General features: G+C 40.6%; 1 long non-coding RNA gene across 1 annotated transcript in view; it reads right to left on the reverse strand.

Moving 5' to 3' along the window:
- Positions 1-27,268, reverse strand: part of LOC127571255 (uncharacterized) — a 44,896-nt gene that overhangs the window by 15,330 nt on the left and 2,298 nt on the right. Inside the window, exon 3 of the long non-coding RNA XR_007956464.1 lies at positions 22,124-22,484. This is a non-coding gene — a long non-coding RNA (uncharacterized LOC127571255). The remainder of the gene's footprint in view (positions 1-22,123; positions 22,485-27,268) is intronic.

A 27,268-nucleotide genomic window follows, 5' to 3' on the forward strand; every position in this document is an offset into this window, starting at 1 on the left:
TTTTCTGAGGAATATTGTCTGATTTTCTATTATCGTTCATCCATCATCTGGAAGATAGTAAGACTACTGGCCTAAAATAGTCACATTAAAATGAGACAATTTCAAGGTGCTGAGACTACATCTTCCCATTTCATTATTATTGAAAGTCAATCACGCCCTTATAGATCAAGCATTCAACAATATGAGCCTCTGAAGTAATGGAAGAAGTTGATTTAAAAAGTAATATGTGTCACCTTCAAGTGAGTTGAGCCCCTTTAGCATCAGGTACTGTATATCTGGAAACTTCCTTTTGGGACAGAAGTCAAAGTTACACTAAAAAGCAAATTCAGAATCTTTTTCCAAAGGTGGAAATGTCAAATACTGAAGGGCATAACTTCAATGTGAGAGGGAGAAAGTTTAAAGGAGATGTGAGAGGCATGTTTTTGACGTAGGGAGTGGTTGGTGCTTGGAACACGCTGTTGGTGGGGGTGGGGGGGGGTGGAAACGGGTATGGTAGTGATATCTAAGAGGCATTTTGGCGGGCGCATGAACGTGCAGGGAATGGAGGGATTTGGATCATCTGCAGGCAGATAGGATTAGTTTGACATCATGGTCAGCACAGACTTCATGGGCTGAAGGGCCTGTTCCTGTGCTGTACTCTTCTGTGTTCTATGTCCTAAGTTTAACAAGGGTTGCAATACTGGGGTGTGTTGACTTGGGAAAAGGCACTGACTTTGGGTCACCTGTCTCTCCAGCGCATTTGGTGGATTCTGAGGAGAGACAGGTGACCCAAAGACAGTGCCTACTGTCCATAGTTCAGATCTCAGAGGCCTATAGGAGGGGAGAATTATTGCTATCCAGTGGACCATGAGTTTTGTGTTAGCTCCTCGACCAACAAAGGCTGTGCCGGCACACTGAAGGCGGTGGTAAATTTCATCACTAATGACTGCCTTGCCAACAGGTAGCTCCCAACTCATGGGAAGTGGTTTGTGTTCTTTACAGAATTGCTCAGATCCTACATTGCCAAAGGCAGTCTGGGTGTAGAACTATAGTAGTGGATCTTTGGCCTGTAGACGTTGAATTTAATGTCCACCTTCTCGTATGCCTCAGTGAAAACATTAGCGATGGCTTGGTACTCTGCCTTTGAATGTAATGCAAGCATCATCACATACTGCAACTCGACTCCTGAGATTCGGGTAATCTTGGCACTGATAATTGCCTTGGCTGAGCTGTTTCCCATTGGTTCTGAAGGATAGCTCCACTACTGAATTCATTGGGGCAACATTCTGGCAAGTCATACTGAGAAAAATGTTGGGGCAATGACCCAGCCTTGTTTTAACATCAGTCTTCACCAAGAATGGTTCTCCCTTTGATTAATATCACAGCTTGCATGTCGTCATTGAGCAAACATAAGATGGAGATGGATTTTAGCGGGCAGCCGAATTTAAGGAAGGTCTTCCATAGTCTATTCTAATGGTGTCAATGGCTTTGAGGTCAAAAAATGGCTGGTGTTGCTCCCTACAGTTTTCTTTGTTGTCATGCTGCAATAGCCAGAACAGTGTGCATTGGATCTGGATTTGCCCTTATACTTACAGATTGCACAGCAGATCCAAGCTGAAGGCATTTTTCCAGATGAATGGCTAGCATGATTGATATTGGATTCTTTCCTTACACAAAGTGGTTCACAAGAAAGGGACTGCAGATATAGTGAGTGACTTTAAACTTGAAATAGATTTGACAAATCAAATTGGCAAAGATAGCTTTGAAGTTGAGTTTATTGAGTCTATTCAGAACAGTTTCGAAGAACAGTACATCAGGGGCAGGCTTTTTAACATTTGATCATTTACAATGATTCTGAACTAATTAATAATGTCAGAGTAAGAGTGATCATAACACAGAATTTCACATTCAGTTTGAGAATAAGAAACTTAGGTCCAAAACTATTGTCTTAAACTTTAAGACAATTACAAAGATATGAAGACAGAGTTGGCGACAGTGGATGGAAAAATAGAGTAAAAGTTAAGATGGTGGATAAGTAGTGGTAGCTACTTAACGTCTCCTAATTATCAACAATTCTCAACATTCCTGTGAGAAATAAAGACTCCACGAGAAGACTGATCCATTTGTAATTAACCGGACAAGGGTGGTATCAAATTGAAAGAAAAGCAATACAGTGTGGCAAATATCCGTGATATGTCAGAAGACTGAGAAAAGTTTAGAAACCAGCAAGGGGTGACTTAAAAATAATCGAGGCAGAAAAAGATCATGAGGGTAAGCTGGCAAGTATTGCTTTTACAAGAGAAGGAAAGTAGCTAAGATAAACATTGGTCCCTTCGAGGATGCGTCTGGAGGTTTAATAATGAGAAATAAGGAAATGGAATAGACTTCATGGCAGAAGACAATAAAAACATTCCACTAGCAGTGAAATCTGGAGGAAGGGAGGAAAGGAATATAAAATAATCACTATCACCGGGGGGTAATGTATTCAGCAAACCAATGGACTAAAGGTGAGGTGACCCCCCAGATCTGATGACCCAGTTCTAGTATCTTAAAAAAAAGAATGCTTAGGTTGTGATCTTTTAAAATTCCCTAGATTCTGGAAAATTACCAGTGGATTGGAAAATGCAAACGTAACATCATTATTCAAGAAAGCAGGGAAACAGAAAGCAGGATACTGTACAGCCTCTAGAGGTTATAGACTATAGTCATGGGTAAATGCTGGAAAACAGTAAGTAGAAAATAATAACAGGGCATTTAGGAAAATCATTATGCATTCGGAGTCAACAAGGGTTTAAGGAAGTGTCATGGTTATATTTAGGTTAGCGATCAATAGCAAGTGGTGTGCCACAGGGATCAGTGCTGGGGCCTCAACTATTTTCGACCTATGTTAATGACTTGGATGAAGGGAAATGGCCAAATTTGTTAATGATACAAAGATAGTTGGGAAAGCAAATTGTGAAGACGCAAAGAGTCTGCACTGTGGGGAAATCTGAGGTTATCCACTTTGGAAGGAAGCATAGAAAAAGAGAATATTATTTAAATTTTCATTTTCAGAGACCTTTCTTTATTTCAGAGACCCCAAGTACAGTGAATGTGAAGATCATGTTGTCACTGCCCATGTGATTTCTTTGAGAATTCTGGGGAATTACATGATGGAGGAATCTTCTGTGCTTATGCAAGAAACATAATGTTATCATGCAGGCACTACAAGGACTTCAAAGGGAAATGAAATACTGGCTCTTATTGCAAAAGGAATGAAGTATAAGTAAAGAAAGGTCTTGCCACAATTAAACTGAGCTTTGGTGAGACTACACCTGGAGTATTATGAACAGTTTTGGACTCTTCATTTAAAAAGTGATATCCTTGCAATGGAGATGATTCAGAGAAGGTTCAGTAGGTTGATTTGTGAGACGAAGGGGTTGTCTTATGAGGAAATGTTGAGCAGGTTGGCTCTATGCTCATTGAGAATGAAAAATAATGTTATTGAAACATAAGATTCTGAGGGAGATTGAAAGAGTGGAAGGATAGTTCACCTCATGGGGATACCTAGAACTAAGGGGTATAGTTTCAGATTAAGGGGTTGCCCACTTCAAATGGAGATGAGGAGTAATTGCTTCTCTCAGAGGGAATACGTTCCCCCAATGGGATATAGAGGTGAATTAGTGAATAAGTTAAATGCAAAGTTGGAGAGAATTTGGTCTATAGAGAAGTCAAGGAATATGGGGAAAAAAGGAGGAAAGTGGAGCTGAGGCCAAGTTCAAATCAGCCATAAATAAAAACAGGAAATGTTGGAAACATTTAGCCTTCAACAGAACTCTTTATCAATGAAGGTTTTTCAAACAGAAACTTTAACTCTGCTTCTCTTTGCCCCCCATGCTGCTGACCTGCAGTTTCCAGCATTTTCTGTTTTTATTTCAAATTTTCAGCATTTGCAGTTTTATCACCAGATCCGCCATTATCTCATAGAAGGTGGATCAGCCTTAAAGAGACAATGACCTATTCCTGTTTCTTTTATATCGAAAGGTTTCTGCACAATTCCACTGAGCTGTTATAAGCATTCCTCCTTTTCCACATTGGTTCTGAAATTCCTTATAATCTCTCTTTTAATACCTCACTCCTTACAATATTTTTATATCCTTTCGTGTAAAGAAAGGTGTCTCCAGAAAGAAATTGGAGCATAACTTATACCCATGTGTCAGTAGATCCATGCATACCAGCACAATATAAATAGGATTGGCTCCCTACTTCATTGTCAGAAACTTTCTTCTGCTCAAGCCTCCAAGAAGAGTACTGCCCATGCGATTCCCTCTGAGACCTGTCAGACCCTCGGTTTGTCAGTAGATTGTCCATTTCGTCTTATCCAATTCATGGTTTATATTTCCTTATAGAGACCACAAAAATGTGGAAGGTTCAATCAGGAAAACAGGACTTTATACATTTTGTTGCCTTTATCACTGTTTCTGCACAGCTAGGATTAAGCAATCGGGAAGGCAAAAGATATGTTTCAACTTCAATGGAAAAAGACTTGAAATCAAGAGTAGAGATGTTTTGCTACAGAAATGTGGATCCTGGGTGAGGCTGTATTTGGAGTATTTTGAAATAAAAACAGAAGATGCTGGAAACACTCAGCAGGTCAGGCAGCATCTGTGGAAAGAGAAACAGTATTAACGTTTTGGGGCAAAGACCCTTTGTCAAGACTGGGGAAGTGAGAAAAACAAGTTAGTTTTAGGTTGCATAAGAAAGTGGGGGAGGGATAGATAGGACAGAAGGAATATCTCTCATAGGATGAGGCCAAGGTTACCATGGCAAATGAATATGACTTTAAAAAACCATAGAAAGGTATTTTCTAGTTAGATTTAGGGTATGATGATTGAGTCCTTCTGTAATTTAGAAAAATTGAGAACCTTTTGGAAAGTGCACGTTAGTGTCTTTGGGACCTAATGATTCAGCTTAATATTTAGAGCTGACTGAAAATCCTGTGAACAACACAATTATCAGAAACTCCCCATAGTAATTACCCCATCCCTGGGACTATGGTAAGTTCTGAGAGTAAAAGTAACCCAATGTTAAAAAAATGTTTAAAAAAATCACAAAAGCCCAATTTGCAGGTTAACATAACTTGTGCTTAAAATTCCATCATCTTTTGTAGCGGTTGCACTGATATTGAGGGAACTGTGCAGAGAACGCCAAGCACAAGCATTTGTCAACAACATTTCCTTTAAATAGTCATCTCTTGTAACCACAGGTGGCAATTGGCCAGTTGGCAAGACGAGACCATTGAGCACTCCGAGTTTCACACTCACAGGGATGCCATTCATACCTTGGCCTTGCTGAGTAGTAGTCTTCAATCCAAGTTCCATCATTGAGATATTATGTTCCTTTGCGGAGACCACCACTGCTGTAAACATTGGCATTCAAGTATTCCAATTAATTTATAAAACAATAATTCTCAAAGCCAAAGATAAAATCATCTATTTCCAGTGAGAGGTAGATTCATAATGTGCATACACAAACTCTCCATTTTGCATGTGCATTGTGCTTGTTGTGATCTACACAATTGGTTTGCACCTGGTAGTATCGGCACGGTAGTCTAGCGGTTAGCGCAATGCTATTACAGCGCCAGCAACCCAGGTTCAATTCCAGCCGCTGTCTGTAAGGGGTTTGCACGTTCTCCCCGTGTCTGTGTGGGTTTCCTCCAGGTGCTCAGGTTTTCTCCCACACTCCAAAGGCGTACTGGGTAGGAAGTTGTGGGCATGCTATGTTGGCGCCAGAAGCGTGGCGACACTTGCGGGCTGCCCTTAGAACGCTCTATGCAAAAGGTGCATTTCACTGTGCGTTTAACTGTAGATGTGACTAATGATATGTTATCTTAATACGTAGAACAAATTACATTTTATGCAAGAGGGTTTTCGAAGCTGATGTCATCCAGAAACACTTATTTCTTATTAATGCACTTCTTATTTGCATTGTCTGTAATCCAAATGCTGAGATTACCGCTGCAGCCTTGTTAATGTCGACCATAGAGTTCAATTGAATCTTGTGAAGGAGCAGAATGGAGGGTCAATTACATGGCTCCTATTTAGTGCTATTGACAATCAATGAAATTCAACCCCTTCATGTTCAACAGGAATGAGCAATTAAAGTGTAGCAGAGTATTTCACAGAATTGCAGAATAGTTGCAGCATGGAAAGAGACCATTCAGCCCATCGTCTATCCCAGCTCTATGTGCGCAATCCAGCTAGTTCCACTCCACTGCCCTCTCCACGTAGCCCACATGAGGTTAATTGTTTTTGTTCGTAAATATATCAATTTTTTTTTGTAAGTAGCCTTTCAAAGGTGAATCTGCAGGCTGGCAGGTTTGTGCATGGGGCATTCTGGGTTGAGAAATTATTGTCACCTAATCGCTTCGCTTGTCTCTCCATCTGTGATCTATTGGTTGCTCTCTTCCAGAATGTTGCTGGAGATTTGCTTTAATCCATGGATTGGAAAGAAGTACAAATGCTTTTCACCAGATCTCCGGCGGGAAGAGCACTGTACATTCAGTTATCATAGATCAACGTGCAAGCAGCTCCAGACATGCTGACCTATGAAGAAATCTATGTTTAAGCTGGTGATGATCGGTTGGGATGATTGGGTCACAGGTCTCAGGCATTACTTTAATTGAATATTCAAAAATGTGTGTGGAACTAAACCTTAATTTTGGCTATGCAGGAGCTGAATTACTGAGTAGCCTTATAGATGGTTTTTAAAGATCTTTGTCTCAGATTGTGAGCCAGATTTTTATTGCTACACACTTTGATTGTGAGAATTCCAATAGATATTCATTTATTTCTGTGCGTTTTAGTGGATACAGATGGGACGAAAGGGAGAGTGTGACATAGGTTGCTGGTCATGGTTGTACTGCCCGAGCTGACCTTTACCCATTCAACAGTACTGGGCTTGTGTTCAGGAGAATATCTAACGTAAACCACCAGAAGAACCAACCTTTGCAAAGGAATGGTTTATGATATCTGTTCAAATCCAACCTGCAGTATTCCCTTTTGCAGGAATAGCATTACCAGGGATCATAAAGGTCATCGCACTTTTCCACTTCAAGTTCATTTCGAACTATCTGAACAGACATCAGCAAAATCACACTGCAGTAATGATGAGACCCATTGTGGAATTCCTCAATACTTTGATCCTAAAGGACTTTGCTGTTTCTCCCACCCTCTTGCCTTAATTCTGATCGCAAACTGATATCCCAGGGAGGCAAAATAATGAATGATTTATGCCTTTACCCAGGAGGTCACCAGCCACTGCAACAACCAGCATGTGCTTGAGCAAATAAACAAGCACTTTGCAAGCATTTTATGGTCAGTCTGAGCATTCATTTCTGCAAAAGGCAACATGATATGAGTTATAGTAATAAACGAGAATAAAGTGAGCCCAGTTTGCATGCATTTTTTGGATGCAACTTGCAACCTCAGAAATAAATTAGGAGGGTGAGAGGAAATAATTTGAGGCCTGTATGATCTGACCATTTACTAACTTAAGTGAAATGTTGGCTAGCCTTAATTTGGCAGATTTCCTGAGGCTATTATTTTTTCACATTGGCTCCCACACCCTTTGCCACAACATTTAATCTCTCTGCCGTTTACTGCCAAGCAGAATGTCTAGTTCTACTGCAGAGAGAGAGCCTGGGGCCTCAAGCACGACAAATGTCCTTTGCTGCAGTTCTTGCAGGGATTTTATAAAAGAATAGTCACTCTCCATCACTGACCAGCCAGATTGCACTTTGTTCCCAGCATCTTTAAAACGGACCAGAAGCTCTTAACAGATGTGGCATGCAAAATTGTAAATCCCTCTCCCCTGACTACCTCCTGCCCCACTGACAGCAAGTCCCTGCAAAAGACCTGCTAAGAAGTAGGCGCTGTCTAAATCGATAGTACAACCAGTTGTGGGATATCCCACAAGGCTGTCCCAGCATCAACAATGCTAACCTTGCTGATCCATAAACAAAAATGATCCTTTTATTTTGTGATTGTCACTTATGATTCCACCAGTTATTTAGCTTTGAACTAACCAGGCCCTGTTCCATTAAGATTGTTGATGGGCCAATAGCTACATTATTTTATATTGATATTGTTAAGGATCATGGAAGCTTTACCGTAAGGACCTGAAAGTTCAATAAGTGCCAGTGGTGGGAGGAGGAGGGTGTGGGATGGTGGAGTTGTACTGGGGGATAGGTAGTGTTTGGTTCAGGTGATAATTCATCCTAGTGGGCTAGAATTTGGAACAAGCCAGCTACACTGGACTTAAACCAAGCTCTAAACTCTTGAACCAGAAATGCATTTGATATTTTCTGCATTATTAATGTAGGCCCCTGATTTAGTGGTGCAATAACTGTACTCTACAACTATGTCATTAATGAAGATCATAAAGAGGTCCTAAATCAATCCCTGGACAGCAATGACTATCATTATGGAGAGAAAATAATCACAAAAGGGAATGATGGATCCAGACTTAATCTCTGGCTAGGAGGTGCTCTTTCGCATCATCTTGAATCTCTTGGCCAACATTTGACATTTACCTTTCCAAGCCCAATGGAAAGAGCATTCACTTTAGATGCTCTGACTGTTTTAAGGGCACTTTTTCGATTGAGGGGTGGTATGGCAGTACAGCAGGTGATGTTGCTGCCTCACAGCTCCAATGACTAGGGTTTGATCTTGACCTCTGCTGCTATCTGTGTGGAGTTTGCACATTCTCCCTGTGACCATGTGGGTTTCTGCTGGTCATTCCAGTTTCCCCTCCCATCCCAAAGATGCATTGGTAGATTAATTGGTTACTGTAAAGGGAAGCTGATCGGCATGTGAGAGAGAATAAGTTGTAGGACTACAGGGAAAATATGGAAGTGGGAGAGGGCCGTGAAATGGGACTGTTGGGAATCAGCATTAACCTAATGGGTCAAATGGCCTCCTTCTCTGTCATAGTGAGAAAGATGCCCCAGGAGTCAGCATTCTCTTCACACAGTGCTGCTTTGAGTATAACACTTGGTTATTGGCACTGCGGATAACATTGTATCTCATGCCATCTCTTGCTGTCTCTGGCCCACTAAATGGCCCTCAGTGTTTCCATGTGAACGCAATACCCATCCACCAGCTTCTTTTTCAGAGCAGGGTCCTAGATATCCACACCTGAGAGTGAATTAGTGAGATAGCAATTTAAGTGTCCATCTGAATGCATCCAGAGGACAGCTCCCCAATGAGAAAAAGGCAAATGGAATAAAACTTCCTTACATTGGAAGTCTTGAAAAGAGACTACTTTGCAAGAATGCCTGCTAAGAAACTTATCTTCTTGCTAATGAAGTGAGCAATAAGTATGATAAGCTTTAGGGGTGCACAAAGAAGCATCAAACAAACAAATGTTAAAACCACCTCTTGTCAATAGTTATTAACTTCTGGTTAAGAAAACTATTACACTCTTCAATTTAAAAATAGTATGTGCAAAACAACAAAATGATTTGTTTTGTGAGTGTTAAACACTATGAAATATAACCATTATGATTAAAATGGTGTCGTAATCATTTGAAAATATTCCCATTGAAAAAAAACACTTAAAGCTGATTCCCTTACAGTTGTTACTAAGTGTCAACTCCAATCTCAAGGGATTTATACCAGCAGCATGAATATCTCTGACACCTTCACACTTGCAGCGAGAAAGTGCTTCAATTATGAGATATGTGTACAAAGTAAGTGCCAATATTGGGCCACCCTTGCCCAATAATAAAGTTGGAACAGAACTCTGCACAACCACATCTCACAGCAAGTAAAGAGTGAAAAAAATAAAAAATGAAGAAAATTACTTGCCTTTTAATACTAGATTTTATTTCTTCTACTTAAAATTGATTACTATCTTCAACTGTTTATATTTGGCAATACAGTAATCTTTAAAATGTATCTAATATTGATTGTGCTGTATTTAAGTAGCCTTTAGTGAAAGATATGATTAGAATAGTCCAAAGCCAGTTGACAAATTAGCTCATAAAAGACTCATAAAATTAAGGCATACTTTACTCAAGGGAATAAAGCAGAATGAAAGGGAATTTGTTTTATAGATATAAAACTGAGATAAATTGGTATATTTCAGACAAGAGCAATGTTCCTCAGGGTGTCAGGACAACTGACCTTAAACATAAAACTGATCTCTGGGCACAGAGGTGCAATCCTGAGATGAGTACCAGAATTTAAAAAAATTGTGAAGCATGGTTAATTTAATTCAGAAAGAATGCAAATGACTGCAGGTAATGGACAGCTTAATTGCAGAAACAAATAGAAAGCAGATTTACATTTCAGGAGTAAGAGGAAAGAGGTGAATCAGAAAGGCAGGGATCTCTGATACATATATCTTCAAAATCATTCAAAAATCTCTGGGGTCTTAGGTTTTATAAATGAAAATATTGAGGAGAAATTTTGACAGGGCATAGAACACTACAGCACAGTACAGGCCATTCAGCCCACAATGTTGTGCCGAAATTTATCCTGCTCTAAGATCAATCTAACCCTTCCCTCCCACATAGTTCCCCATTTCTCTATCATTCATGTGTCTATCTAAGAGTCTCTTAAATGTTCCTAATGTATCTACCCCCACAACTTCTGCCAGCTGTGCGTTCCACACACTCACCACTCTCTGTGTAAAAAACTTACCCCTGACATCCCCCTTATGTCTTCCTCAGATTGGGACCTTCCCCAGTCTGTTGTCATAACCAGCATATAAGGGTGGTGAAAATCCTGGGGAAACCAAGCTAATTTTCTGGGGTTCCATTGCAAAGTGACAATGGGAAATTGAGAGAACCCCATCAAAAATTGAGAAAGATTGGACACAAAAGACAACTCCTAAAATCTTTGAAGCACTTGGTTGAGCCATAAATAAAATACTGTGTCCACCATGGGCAGTTTAAGACATGGTCATAGGGAGGTCATTGAGGAGATTTGCAACAGGGTACCAAGCATGTGATGTGTTGGCCATGAGAAGAGATTAGAAAAATGTTGTTTATTACAACTAAGATGATGTTTCGTAGAATTATTCAGAATTGTGGGAAGCTATGATTTGGTAAATTGAGAGAAAATTGGTCAGTGAATTAGATACTAGTACATTCTGTGTCTAAAAGAATGGAAGGAGAGGTTACAATTTTTATTTGTGAAGTGTCCTGTTAGAAACAATGACAGAAGCTGAATCCATAACAACTCTTAACAAGTAAGCAGGAAAATTATTGCAAAGGAGATAAATGTGTTTGGGAAAAAGTCGGAGAGAAATGGCTAAGTGGATAGTTCTTTCAACGAGTGGGTAAATTAGAAGCAGGAATAGACCATTTGACCCTCTGCCTTAATAAGATAATAGCTAATCTGTTTTCCTATTTACCCAGAGTAATTACTCACCCTTATGCTTTTGAGGTGTTTTTCTACCCCTACCTTACAAATATTCAAAGACTCTGCTTCCACCGTCCTTTGAGGAAGAGGGTTCCAAAAACTCATGGCAATGAGAGAAAAAAAATTAGCTTCATCTCTGTCTTATATGGGCAAACCCATTCTTCCTCTGTACCAGACAATTTTTTTGATTTTATTAGATTCAAGAAACAGAAACACACTATTACTAAAATTATACTCAGTACACAAAATCATCATTGAGCACGATGAAGGATTAAGAAATAAGCAAAGTTTATGAAAATCACTTACATGCTGTCACATTCAGTCATTCCTAACTCATCCAGAAAGATCTTAGCATCAAATTATCAATTTTCTCAATTATTCCATGGTATTTATTTCTGGAAATATACTTATCACTCTTTGATTAATAAGAGTTTTTGACATCAGCTCTAAATTTATCAGACTGCATCAACTATTGTGTGTTTTACAACAGTGAAACCCAACACCTTTGCATGAAATTACTCCATCAGTTACTTTAATAATATTAACCGATATTGTAAATGGGCTAATTCCTTCATAAGAGTAAACAAAAATCTTTTGAAAATCAATTATTTCATTATAACTGTGACGCACGATGCCACAGATCAGCCTTGTAACACTTCTCCACGTCTCCAGGCATGAATGGCTCCTTTGTGTCTTAATGACCCAATTGGACCTGTTATTCAAGCAAAATCTCCTCCTCTGCATGTTGTTACTGAATCATTTACATTAAACTGAAATATTCTTATTCACCATGGTGAATCACGGTGTTTTAAAACTGAAGCACAAAATCAATAATTTGTTAGTTGCATTTAAAATTCTTTTTATTTGTGGATGCCACCAACCAATGCTGCATTGTTGTCCATTCCTAGTTGCCCTAAAGCAATGGTCCAGATCGTGCTCGATCCAAACCACTTGCCTACACTTGCCCTTCACCTGCTACCCGCAGCCCACAGGCACCCTTGCTCACAGCCGATCTTTTGGGGCACAGACTTTAATGTTGTGTAGGTTAAAATAGCAGCCAATGCACAGCAGTTCAAAGACTTAACAGAGCAATGAATGACTGGTTATGTGGAATTGGCTGAGAGAAGAACATCAGTCAAAACATCAGCAGAATTGCCCTTCTTAAAATAGAACAAAGAAAACTACAGCACAGTACAGGCCATTCGGCCCACAATGTTGTGCCAACATCTTATCCTGCTCTAAGATCTATCTAACCCTTCCCTTCCACATAGCCCCCTATTTTTCTATCATTCATGTGTCTATCTAAGAGTCTCTTAAATGTCCCTAATGTATCTGCCCCCACAACCTCTGCAGGCAGTGTGTTCCACGCACCCACCACTCCCTGTGTAAAAAACTTACCCCTGACATCCCCCTTATACTTTCCTCCAATCACCTTAAAATTATGTCCCCTCGTGTTAGCCATTGTCGCCCTGGGAAAAAGTCCCTGACTGTCCACTCAATCTATGCCTCTTATCATCTTGTACACCTCTATCAAGTCACCTCTCATCCTCCTTCTCTCCAAAGAAAAAAGCCCTAGCTCGCTCAACCTATCCTCATAAGACATACTCTCCAATGCAGGCAACATCCTGGTAAATCTCCTCTGCACCCTCTCTAAAGCTTCCACATCTTTTCTATAATGAGGCAACCAGAACTGAATACAATACTCCACGTGTGGTCTGACCAGAGTTCTATAGAGCTGCAACATCACCTCGCGGCTCTTGAACTCATTACCCCGTCTAATGAAGGCCAACGCTCCATACGTCTTCTTAACAACCCTATCGACCTGTGTGGCAACCTTGAGGGATCTAAGAGTCCTGCCATTAACCTTGAATTCTGCCTTCAAATGCGATCTCCTGAAATGTATCACTTCACACTTATCCGGGTTGAATTCCGTCTGCCACTTCTCAACCCAGCTCTGCATTCTATCAATATTCTATCAATACAGTAACCTTCTACACTATCCACAACACCACCAACCTTTGCATCATCAGCAAACTTACTAACCCACCCTTCCACATCCTCATCCACATCATTTATAAATGTCACAAAGAGCAGGGGTCCCAGAACAGATCCCTGCGGAACACCACTGGTCACCGACCTCCAGGCAGAATGCGTTCCATCTACCACCACCCTCTGTCTTCTATGGGCGAGCCAATTCTGAATCCAAAAATAGTGCCAGAGCATCTCATATATATCCATAAGAACATGCAGATAAGGTCTTGGTGTAATATCCCCTCTGAAGGGCAGTGCTCCTTCTACATTGTACTATTGTAATCACTTAAGTTGCAACCGGAGATTTATTCAAACCTACACCTATTTCGCAGTGCCGGAGTGCTACCAGTCAGCAAAGCAGAAGCATCATTGATTGTGTTTCTGTTACCAAACAGGAGACAATTCTCCTTTTGTTCATTGTCACTTTTCGGTTCTACTTTTGTCAACTCAAACATACATTTCTAACTTGCCCTGTTTTTAAAACACTAATCATACTTTAATGTGTCTATGTTTTATCTCCCATGATTTCTTTTGGCAGTTTTATGTTTTCTTCCCTTCCACAGTCTAGACCATGTTCTTTTCCTTGTGACAGGTGATAGGTTGACTCCCAGTGAATCTGCTGACTTCTGCAATTTGACTCTTTTTTGCTCGGAGTTTCTGCCTAAGGCTTCTAAGCAGCTCTGTTTGCTCTTGATGGAACTGTTATCCAATTACACGGCTGTTTAGTTTGATGTTACCATAAGTTTTAGTGTGTCATCAAGATTAAACAGCAACAGGATTTTCTGAATTTGCAGCATTTTAAGTCCGTCTAAGAGGTGTCAACTAACAAAAGATTCCTCCACACCAGATCACACAGGAATGTTGACCTGTCTGCACCCATCGACATATGGTCTGGTAACTGGTTACAATGTCGAAACAGATCTGTATAAGACTCTCAGCACAGTTTTCTCCAGTGCTGAGGAACCTGAATGGGACTAATATTGTATTGAACAGAAAGATTTACAATAGGTACCTGCAAAGACAGACAGCCTTAAATTGGAAGCTTACTCTCAAAATGGAAGATGCATATAATTTTTGTCTGTAGAATAAGTACAACATATAAACATGCAAGGATGGTTGGTAAAGACACTACGGAGGCTATTTTCAGAGTATCAGGCATAAAGACACTGCCTCAAAACATTGAACAATGAAAAAATTCCATACTGTTTTTGGCTCCCCTATATTTTGTTACACAGTTGGAAATTTAAGCTCCCCAACCATTGGAAAATAGTACTCCATGCAGCTGGCCACTTGAAATGAGGCCCCAGATAGCTATAAGAAATTGTACTGTAATATTGAAGGCAGAACTGATCATTAAAAATAGAATGATTTTTCAAAACTACACCTTGATCATACTTTTCAGATTAAGAGAGTGGATTTATTGGACAGAATAGCAACCAGGAGCAGCAGAGTCTTTGGCTCCAAGCTCTAACCAGGGGAACTGGATAGTGTTTGGCAATTTGCATTGTTTTAGTAAGTTAGAAGGAAAACTGTTGACTAGCTGGGAGGAAACTAGGGGCTCCGAAAATACCTTCTGTTTCCTGGCCAGTGCAAGGCTTAGGGACCTATCAGGCTTGTGTGGATCATGGTCATCAATAAAGATTTTGACACCATTTTGAGAACCTTATACCAGGACCTAAAGGCTGACTTTGCATCAAGCACTGGGGGCTCACACAAGCCTGATAGCTCCCAAAGCCTTGCACAGACCAGGGAACAGAAGGAAATTTTCAAAGCTCCTGGTTTTCTCCCAGCTAGTCAAAGGTTCCCTTCATTTATATTATGTGCCAAAAGGCTTGGGCAGCAGAAAGAGCAAGGAAGGCCAAGGAGGCAAGGATAGGCAAGAGATCACACCAGATACTTTTCACACCCATCCATTCAGCCAAGTATTTTAGCAGCACCCGCAGAGTCTCTTGACATGGTTGCTGTGCACCTCCAGGACTTTCCAGAGCATCTGAGACCCCAGGCACAGGGCAATTGAATCAGCCTTACATGGGGGAGGCCTTTCCTTTGTGTGCTGTGCCAGGGCAGTGTGCGCAAGAGCAATTGGTTGTCCAGATCTGCGATCCAGTTCAGGGGCTCACAGGGAGAGGCTGATCAGGTGGTGGGTTACAGGGGAATGGGTTTAAGCGATGACGGTCATCCTCTAGGGATCAGTGGCAATAGGATATGGTGGGCTGGGAGTGCTTGGATGCTTGAGGGATTGAGCCGGGTAAGTCGTAAGCTTGGTGGATACTAGCTATACACACCCTGTGGATGACTGCTTCAGCAAGAGTGACCTGTAGATGGTGCGGCCCAGTCCAATGTGACGAAAATCCCAAATATGTTGCCTGTCAATGGATCTCATTGTGCTCGGCCAAGTCCGCCATGAATAATGCAGCAGTCTTACAGAGGATACTTCAATGAAAGTTGCATACTTTATTATCCACATGGTAAATCCTTGACTCTCATTCATAGAAATTGGATTGGAGAATGCAAAAAAAACATGGAACTACACTATCTAATTTCTGGTCAAACATTTTGTGAAGTAACCAAGTGTGAGGTAGCTAACTTGGACATGGAGACAAGTTGGGTGACATTTTAGACCTTTGACTGTCCTGCTGTTTTGCTGCCCATCATAGCTGGGGAGTGGTTCTGTTAACATTTTCCCTCCCCTTCCCTGTGACTGATCTGCAGCCAGGTATGCATTGTTGCTACTGTCAGTTAGCATGAAAACTGTGAAAACCTGTAATTTGGTAAATTCAGTGCACAGGATCAGAACTACAGCTTCATGTGCTCAAGATATTGCATCATTGTGCCTATGCATTCAAAAGAATATTCCTTGTGCTCTCGACAAACAGTTGCATCATTGGATTTTGATGTTTGGAGTTTGACTGGGCTTTTAATCAGCTTTAATGACTAACTGAAACAGACTCTGGCAATCTTTAAATCTCTCTGTTGAAACACAGAGGTATACAATGGCCCATTCAAGGCTGTGTCTGCTGGTCAAAAGAATTTGAAGCTTTTCTGCTTATTACTATATTTCTGAATAACTCTAGAAATATAAATGAAACTGAGAGGGAAGGCAGGGGTGGGGGGTGGGTGGTGAACTTGCACAGTTACACAGTCAGTTGGGGAACATGCCTGCTGATACCATCTACTCATACAGAGGCAGAGCTCACTGGGTCAGTGGGAGGGCTCCTCTTTTCCCCAAGCCAATCCCATTTGCTGTTGGATATCAGCTATCCAGAGAAAGATATACTTTTTTTCTCCATTTGGCAAAGGGACTTATCCTTCGAACTTCTCTAAACAAAAATCTCCTTGATGGTGCGAACCAGTTCCCAGATGTAGATGAACTCTTTGCTGTTTTCATGTAATTTAAAACTTTGCAAGGGATTTTGGAAAATGCATTGTTTTCAGAATTGTCTTAATGAATCCAAGTCAAGGAACCTTGCAGAATGTTGTACCCAATTCTCTCAGGGTAACCCAGTTTCTCAAAGGGGTCCTAAATTAGATGCTTTGTCACTCGTTAGTATATTCATGTCCCAATGCCTTAGCATCTTTGAACCAGATGATGAAAATCATCCAAAGCAATTAATACATTTTACAGATGTCCTTAATGTCTGAAAAAGAACCCACAAAATGGATTGTTCTTTTAGCCACTGTTTCCACTCAAAGAATAAACATAACAATCCCCAGTATCCAAGCCAAACTGGTTCTCAGCTTCCTACACCAACTGCAAATCATCTTGTTGGGCATTTGAAACAGCACCTTCCAGGAATTAGATTTTGGCCAAGGAAAGACTCACCAAACTTACATCTTATAGTACATTCCCAAACATAAGCATAAAGGAGCTTATGGACATCAGGTAGATAACTTCCTTTAAACTTAAAATGTTCAAAATATAATGATCTCATAGATCTCATAAAAAATCTATAGATTTGTTACCAACTATTTTTTGATAATATCCAGAGGAGATTTACGAGGATGATTCCAGGAATGAAAGGGCTTACGTATGAGGAGCGTTGTCGGCTCTTGGACTGTACTCACTGGAGTACAGAAGAATGAGAGGGGACCTCATAGCGACATTTAAAATATTGATAGGAAAGGACAGAGTAAATGTGGCTAGGCTGTTTCCCTTGGTGGGTGAGTCCAGGACCAGAGGGCACAATCTTAGAATTAGAGGGTACAGTTTCAAAACAGAGATGAGGAAAAATTTCTTTAGCCAGAGGGTGGTGAATTTGTGGAACTCCTTGCCACGTACATCAGTGGAGGCCAGATCAGTGGGGGTGTTCAAGGAGGAGATAGATAGATATCTAAATAGTCAGGATATCAAGGGATATGGGGATAAGGCCAGAAATTGGGATTAGAATAGGTTTTCTTCTTCTTCCCCCATTCTCCATTTCTCATTTCTATTTCCCTTTCCTTGGAGCAGACTCGATGGGCCGAATGGCTTGCTTCTGCTCCCTTGTCTTGTGATCTTTTGATGAAAAGGGGCCATATACACTCGGGAAATCCCTTACATTTTTCAGCATGTCTGCCTGATAGCCTAAAGGCTATCCCTATGAAAATGAATGTCAGCCAACAAAGAAATGGATTCACTTTTTGGAAACAACCTTTGATTATAACTCAAGCATAAATTTACTTGTACATTAGGTGTGGACTATTAACTGCCTTATGGAGTGACCACAGCTCGATTGTGCTTCCTCCTGCTTCTGAAATTAATTCTGAGAAAACAATTTTACATTGCTTCAACAGATGAAATTCCTGATAACTGAGCCTATATAGAGCTTTGCTTCCTTATCTCTATTAGATAATAACATTGTTGTCTTTGCTGCCGTTGTCAGGTCACATCTGAAGTCATCTAGCCTTTCAGCCTAATCACAACCTCTATCGAGTAGAAAGCTCTATCTGTTCTGTGTTTTGTTAATGTGTCCATCTCGCTGACCTCACTTACCCAATGTGAAGCTGTCATACCTGGAGTACATACGTTAAAGGGTGATAGAGTGTCAGTTTGAGGGCCTCTTCACGAAAATATACAGATCTGATTGACTGCTTTCAGGATACCCATATCTGCAAGCAGCCCAACTTGCTTTAAGTATCAAGAATAGACCAAACTCGACTTGGCTCCTGACACCCCCTCCCATCCTCCCAGCAGTCACTCCCAGGGAGAAATCTGAATGATTGACAAAGGTGACCTGCTGACAAACATGCTGTCAAGATTTGAGGTCCTACTTCAGATCAGATTCAGGCTTCTGTCATGTACACTCGCCTACCACCAACCTGGCATCCCACAATGGCCCAAAACAAACATAATGAGCAGATTCTGTTCTGTGGCATTGGTCAAGGAATAATCTTGGCCAGGATACCAAGAAGAACATTTCTGCTCTTCTTTAAGTGCTATCTAAGATCATTTACATTCATCATAGAACACAGACAATGCCTTGGTTTAACACAAAATCCGACAGACGCTCTGACATTGTCGCAATTGCTCCATGTTGTACTGAAAAATGCTAACCTTGACTTTTGCACTAATTCTCTGGAGTGAGATTTGAACCCATGATCTTCAAAAGGGAGAGTGCTGTCCCTGAGCCATGACTGTCTATTGATCAGGCTAATTCTTAAAAAAAATGGGTTTGATTGTACTTATTATCTAAAATCAGTCATTTAAATTGGGATTTAGGCAGACAAAGCTTAGCTGTATTTCTACTTCAATGTCAGTGACTTTATAATTGGTATAATTTTATCCTATTACTGTATAAGCACAGATATTGTCCTTTTGATGTTATTTATGATTTAATTTATCTGAATTGCCTGGCTAAGTATGCAATTGATTTAAAAATCTTTATTACACTGTACTTACTAACAATTTATTTGTCTACCTTGCATTAATTTCATCATTAATAAAGTGTAATTATTTTTATATTTTAGAAGGCTAATACAATAAAGAATTATAATTATATTATTGCATTAGCCATTTGATAAGAATGATGATAATTCTTCCTGTCTATACATAACATTCACTTTCTGCATCTTCTATTTATACACAGGGCTTTCAGACAATCTGGTAAGTGTTGATTTTCTCGAGCAGGTGGATCATCTGTCATTGACTGATACACCTGGAGGAATGCCAGCAGATTCCAGCAAGATAAGGTTTCTTCATATCAGATTGCCACTTGGCCCCCATTTAGCCTACCCTCAGAAGTCCAAATCAATCACCTTGCTCCAACAATGAAGATTATTTTTCGTGATTCTTCTTTCGTAATACATCATCTAAAGCACTACCTTAACAAAAGTTTTTAATCAAACACCGTGACAGGTTTCCTTCAGAATTGCATCCATTTACATAATACTCATCCTAGTTACTGCTTCCCAAGCTCTTCCAGTTACTTACAGGCAATTCTTTCTTCAGAATGTCTCAGAAATCCAATATTGTTTCAAAACTGTGAAGGTGTTCCATTGTGAAAGTTCAATATCAAAATGGTCTAATTAATTTCTATGTCTCACATGCCCAGCTTCTCAGTAATGCAGAAACAGATTCTTTGAAAGGCTGGGCGTTCTGCTCAGATTCCACCTTAGTAAACTGGTACTTTAATCAGAGAATAAGTAGTGGCTGAGTTGCTATTTGGAAGGAAATATTAGTGGTTTGTCAGCTAATGTTCCTCATAACAATTTAATGTGTGATTCTTATTGTGGTCCTGCATGTCTCCAGTCTAGGCTTCAGAACGTGGGCAGACTCTAGGCAGAGTTCAACAACTGACTGAGATCTGCAATTCTGAGCATCTGAGGAACACGATCCAGTTTCGCCAGTTTATTTCAGTAGATCTTTTTGTTATGATTTATGTGCAATGAGATCATAAAGTTTTTCCCGAGGAATAGGTCCACAATTTTGTTGTGTGCAACGTGTGGAGAAAATTTCTCAACCCTTACTGGCACTTGGAATGGAACACTGGTCAGACTGGATGCTGAAATACACTTGCATGTTTTAGCATCCCCAGAAAGTCTCACTCGACAGTGCTATAATCCAATAGGTTGAATAATCTTGCAGCATGAGGAGTGGATTGATACTGGAGGTTAACTGTGCTGGAAGTGGTGCTGGGCTTTTACAAAGTCAGATGCTTAGAAGAACACATTTGCCAAAGATCTCCCAGAATTTGACTGCTGGGTTCCTTTAAATGAGTTTCATGCCACAGGCAACTTTGATAGGCTGGAAGTCTTTTGAGGGGAATACTGACTTACGAGATAAAAGCAGGAAGGGGGCGTATTGAGGATTGAAAGCAATTGTGGGGGTGGAGAAAAGGATGCTTCCAGGTGGATATGCTGGACCTGGCAGAGATTATCCCGTTCTTCCTGGCCCACAAGCAATGTTGTAATAACTTAATCTCATGGACTCAAGCTCTGTTTACAGCCACTGGGTTTCTCAAGGCCTGGAAAACCTGGCCCCAAAGGCAGAAAATAGCACAGTTAACTGAAGGCAAGCAGCTTCATTACAATATTTCCTGTGAGCCAGATTGGCCTCCTGTTCTTCATCCTGTCTCCATCATGTCAAAACATAGTGAAGAAACAGGCCATTCGGCCCAACTTCAAGCCTCCTTCTGTCTTTGAAAATCAAGAGGTGGACAGGCTGGTTCCTGTTCCAGATCTTTTTTCTCCCTCAACCCACCCATTTTTTTCTATTAAGAATCCATTAAGATTTAACTTTAAGTCACTTCTGAGAATAAATTTGCCAGATCCAAGGAAGAAGGGTGACACTTCAATTAAATTTCTACTGGAAAGAAATAACTTGCATTTATTGGGCATTCCAAAGAGCTCTGCAACTAACAAGATATTTCTGTTTGAACTCTGCAACCAATTTGCACACAGAAAGATCCCATAAACAACAATGTGATCAAGACTCTAGAAAATATGTGTTTTTTTTTAATTGACATTGGTTACAGGACAAATATTGATATGTATCTTAGATCAAGTATCAAAGCAATGCAGTGGGATCTTTCATGTCCAATTGCAAGGAAAGCAGGGACTTAGTTTAACATTGCAACAAAAAAAAGAAAAGCCTTTCTTCTTTTTGGCCTTTTGGACTGCAATAGTTTAAGTGTGAATGAAGGCAGGTCCAGCAACCCTCTGCTTTAATATCATACAGTTTGTAAAGATTTCTATTCGTCCCTATTAGCAAAACTGTAAAATTGTTCTGAAAGCTTATATCATTCAAAGTACAAATAGAAGAGACATTTACAATGCTGCTATATATAGCAATTAAAGGAATTCTTGTCAACTTTTGGATAAGTTATTGAATATTAATAAGCTCATGGAAAGGTTACCAAAATTGTTATTAAGGACAAGGGAAAATTACATGGAATTAGATAAAAGAGGCCATTTCATAGAAAACAGGGTAACAGAAGATACCTTATCATGAGAAATGTGGCAACCTAAAAGTTAAGTTCTGAAATCTAATCTCCAGTCACAGGACAGAACAGTTTCAAAGGTGGGGGTGGGGTTTGTGGGGAATTGATTCAAAAAAATTGTATAAATGCAAATGTCACTGACTGTTCCAAGTGCTTTTTCATCTGTGATTTGCAATAGTTAAATCAACCAGCTATTGGTTTAAATGTGACCAGGAAAAAAACACATAATAGTCACCACAGTGTAGTTATAGAAACAGTTTGAAATTCATTTTGTACTTTGGTACTCACCCAAGATGGATCCAAGTGAACAAGTGCAAGTCAATATCTTCAGTGGGAATAAAGATTCTTGCCTTCTGGAATTCAGGCCTTGGCATTCCCTTGCTAGGAGTCTAATTGTTGATTTAAAGTTCTTTGACCATGCTGGGATTGATCCTTTGTTCCAGCCCCTATTGCAGCAAACTCATTAATATTTAACTTTAGGATACTTCTATCCAGTCCTTCCATTTGGTTAATAATAAGTTTTTGATTATTGGAGCGACTTCTGCTGCTGACGTAATTGTGTTCTAAGAAGAAAACATCTTACGTTCTGTTATGCCTGGAATGATCTGTTATTAAAGCAACAAGAAAGCTGCTTCTCTGTAGTCTTGACCTGCAAGATTGAAATCAGAATCCAATCTGTTCTTAACTGTACAGGTTTAAAATCATTCAGAAGATCTAAAGTTGGATGCAGTTTGTGAATCATAATTTTTAGGTTTCTGGTAAAAACAATATTCTGCATTCTCTTTGATAGACTACTAGTGTTCAACCTAAAGATAGACTAAATGTTTTAATACTCAATCTACTGATGAGATGCCATCCCAAATGCCAACATATTTGCATACGCATCAATGTACACGAGAGATTCCAAAACTCTTCTTGCTCTACCTCACTTAAGGGAGATTTGTTTCTTTCTGTTACCCCTCCCCACCCCAACTATTGCAACTAATTATAAAAGCTAAATTGAAATGATTCATTTTTATAATTCTACCCCCTAACTTTGCCGTGTCCTCCAGTTTTAATACTTAGAATCTACACCAACCTATCTACAAATGGCATCTAGTTCAAAAATACCTTGACAGATATCCTTTAGCCCATTAAATGGAATATAAATTTGGGTTTTCTCCAACTTCATATACCACCCCAAGCCTCATCCATTATTATTATTTTGGCTGCAGGTGTGCCATACTTTAAGAATTTGTTTTCCTCCCAATTTTACTAGGCTGATAACAGATTTGAGAAGCAATGACGTGAGATTTGTCAAAAATTCTTATGAAATAATTGGGTGATGGAGTACTTGCAGGCTCTTAGCTCCTCATAAATTAACTAACAAACAACCTCTTGACAGCTCATCATTGGAACATCTCCAGTCTAAAGATCCAACAAAGTGTTGGTTTGAGGGTCTTATAGCCATTGTACATTATACTGTAGTTTCTTTGGACTTTTGCAATACTGCTTTGAAAGCCTTGCCAAGACTGCGTTAACTTCATGATTACATTAAAGGCAACAGCAGTTTTGAAATTTCCTGCATGTTTTCACATTGCATTGGGGTAAATGGTGATAACAAGGCATAATTAGGCCTTGAATCAACTGGTAAGGACCATTTCTGGCTCTTAAATGGTCTGGAAGGACCACTGAAAGATTTGTAGCCTCAGCTTTAAAGATTTGGAATTGATCCCACAAGCTATGCATGTGTAGAGTGAATCAATTAGCCATCTCTGTGAGGATGCAGGGAAATCCCTCGTCATAATGTGCTTTCCATAGCATTTAGTTAGTTGACATAAAGGCAACCTTAGCCCTTAACTCCTTCTACTCTCATTGGAGATCTATGCAATGCTAACAGCAGGCTTTAGCATTCAACAGATGGGGTATTGGGCTTCACTGTATATGTCATGAACTCTGTGCCCATCATCTGGTTTGCTTCTCTGAGGTGAAGAGCTGAGGTACATTTATCAATGGGAAATGATTGTATTTGCTATGTGTAGAATGGTTAAAGCAGACGGTATTGGTATATTTAAGGAGAGGATGAAACATCCATAAGGACAAAAGAAATAGAGCCTTGCAAGGTCAGGATGGTAAGAAGCAGCAAATGAACCATAGTGGAACTGCCAATCTTTACATGTGGAAATAACAACACACAAGGAGACTAAGGGAGACTGTATGTGTGCTGGTCCAACTCACAAAGACATGCATTACGGTCAAAACATCTTTAATGCACTGGATTTAATAGGGACTATCAGCCTCTGTTCTCAACATTAATTCTGTAGTAATTTTCAGTTCCTTATGAGGGAGATCTCAGATACCTGTGCATTGGATCTGAATGCTGCATCTGAAACAGATGTATGATGGCTAGGTCCACAAATGAACCTTTTACTGACATGACTCTATGACCCCAAAGTACATCTTTACTTTCATAAGTTCCACATTGTATCAACTTATATCAGGGCACAAACTACTTTTGGCATTGCCATCCCGTTACAAACACCCAACTTATGGACACCCCTACATGTGAACAAGTTCCCATTATATTATTAAATTCAAAAGCCTGATGTACAGTATGTTCCTACGAATGGCAGAAGTAGTTTCCTCTCTCTCTTCACTTTCAGTATTTGTTCTTTCTTATCAGTCTTATATGCTTTTGATGCCATTCATTATAACACTGTGGAGGTATGGTTGCCAAACCAAGTGATTCTTTTGATGTATTTTCCAACTTGCAGACAAACCAGAGGACTAACAGACAAAAACAAGAGGAGCTGGTGCAGGGGAGAGGGTTTCAGATTTGTGGATCATTCGGATCTCTTCTGGGGAAGTATGACCTGCACAAAAGGGACGGGTTACACCCGAACTGGAGGGGACCAATATTCTTGCAGGCAGGTTTGCTAGAACTGTTGGGGAGGGTTTAAACTAGTTTAGCAGGGGGATGGGAACCAGGGTGATAGGTCAAGGTTGGTGCATTTAGTGTACAAGTAGATGCAGCATGTAGAAGGACTGTGAGGAAGGATAGGATAGGAAAGGGCAAAATTGCAGTCAGTTGGATGGGCTGAAGTGTGTCTCCCTTAATGCGGGAAGTATCAGGTACAAGGGTGATGAACTTGGAGCATGGGTAAGTACATGGAACTACGATGTTGTAGCCATTACAGAGACTTGGCTGTCACAAGGGCAGGAATGGCTACTGGATATTCCAGCATTTAGATGTTTCAAAAGGGACAGGGATGGAGGTAAAAGAGGTGGGGGAGAGGCTTTGCTGATCAGGGACAGTATCAGAGCTGTAGAAAGGGAGGATGTCCTGGAGGGATCGTCTACTGAGTCAGTGTGGATGGAAGTTAGAGACAGGAAGAGAGCGGTCACTCTACTGGGAGCATTCTACAGACCCCCCCAATAGCAGCGGAGACACTACGGAGCAGATCGGAAGGCAGATTTTGGAGAGGTGCAAAAATAACAGAGTTGTTGTCATGGGTGATTTCAACTTCCCTAATATTGATTGGCACCTCCTTAGTGTAAAGGGGATAGATGGGATGGAGTTTGTTCGGTGCATACAGGGATTCCTGACACAGTATATGGACAGGATGACTAGAGGAGAGGCCATACTGGACGGCACTAGGCAATGAGCCTGATCAAGTTTCAGATCTCTTGGTGGGGAGTATTTGGGGACAGTGACCATAACTCCTTGACCTTTACCATAGCCTTGGAGAGGGATAGGAACAGACGATATGGGAAAGTATTTAATTGGGGGAGGGGGAATTATGATGCTATCAGGCAGGACCTTGGGGGCGTAAATTGGGAACAGATGTTCTTGGGTAAGTGCACAATGGAAATGTGGAGGTTGTTTAGGGAGTACTTGCATGGGGTTGTGGATAGGTTTGTCCCATTGAGGCAGGTTAAGGATGGTAGAGTGAAGGAACCATGGTTGACAAGAGAAGTAGAATATCTTGTCAAGAGGAAGAAAGAAGCTTACCTAAGGTTTAGAAAGCAAGGATCAGACAGGGTTCTGGAGAGTTAGAAGGTAGCCAGGAGGGAGTTTAAGAATGGACAGGAGAGCTAGAAGGGGGCATGAGAAGGCCTTGGCACGTAGCATTAAGGAAACCCCCAAGGCGTTCTACACATATGTGAAGAATAGGAGTATGTCTAGAGTGAAGGTAGGGACCGATCAGGAAACAGATAAAAGAGGAAACATGTGCCTGGAGTCAGAAGAGGTTGGGGAAGGTCCTTAATAAATACTTTGCTTCAGTATTCACCAGTGAGTGAGACCTTGACGTTTGTGAGGATGGCATACAACAGGCTGATATGCCAGGGCATGTCGACGTGAGGACAGAGGATGTCCTGGAACTTTTGAAAAACATTAGGATAGATAATTCACCAGGGCCGGATGGGATATATCCAAGGTTATTACGGGAAGCAAAGAAAGAGATGGTTGCGCCTTTGGCGATGATATTTGCATCCTCAACTGGCCACAGGAGTAGAGCCAGATGATTGGAGGGTGGCAATGTTGTTCCTTTGTTCAAGACAGGGAGTAGGGACAACACTGGGAATTACAGGCCAGTGAGTCTTACTTCAGTGGTGGGCAAATTACTGGAGAAGATTCTTAGACACAGGGTTGATGGGCATTTGGAGAAGCATAGGCTGATAAGCCACAGTCAGCATGGTATTGTGAGGGGCAGGTCATGCCTCACAAGCCCGACTGAATTCTTTGAGAATGTGACAAAACACATTGATGAAGGTAGAACAGTGGATGTGGTGGACATGGATTTCTGTAAGGCATTTGAGAAGGTTTGTCATGGAAGTCTCATTCAGAAAGTCAGGAGGCATGGGATCCAGGAAAAGTTGGCCGTGTGGATTCAGAATTGGCTCGCCCATAGAAGACAGAGGGTGGTTATAGACGGAGTGTATTCTGACAGTAGTGTTCTGCAGGGATCTGTTCTGGGACCCCTGCTCTTTGTGATTTTTATAAATGACTTGCATGAGGATGTGGAAGGGTGGGTTAGTAAGTTTGCAGATGACACGAAGGTTGGTGGTGTTGAGGATAGTGTAGAAATTTGCTGTAGGTTACAACAAGACATTGATAGGATGCAGAGCTGAGCTGAGAAGTGGCAGATGAAGTTTAACCTGGAAAAGTGTGAAGTGATACACTTTGGAAGATCGAATCTGAAGGCAGAATACAAGGTTAATGGCAGGACTCTTAGCAGTGTGGAGGAACAGAGGGATCTTGGGGTCCATAGATCCCTCAAGGTTGCTGCGCAGGTTCATAGGGTTGTTAAGAAGGCGTATGGTGTGTTGGCCTTCATTAGTCAGGGTATTGAGTTCAAGAGCTGCCAGGTAATGTTGCAGCTCTATAAAACTCTGGTTAGACCACACTTAGAGTATTGTGTTTAGTTCTGGTCGCCTCACTATAGGAAGGAT

The sequence above is a fragment of the Pristis pectinata genome, chromosome 6 (genome assembly GCF_009764475.1).
Source record: "Pristis pectinata isolate sPriPec2 chromosome 6, sPriPec2.1.pri, whole genome shotgun sequence".
Classification (NCBI taxonomy): domain Eukaryota; kingdom Metazoa; phylum Chordata; class Chondrichthyes; order Rhinopristiformes; family Pristidae; genus Pristis; species Pristis pectinata.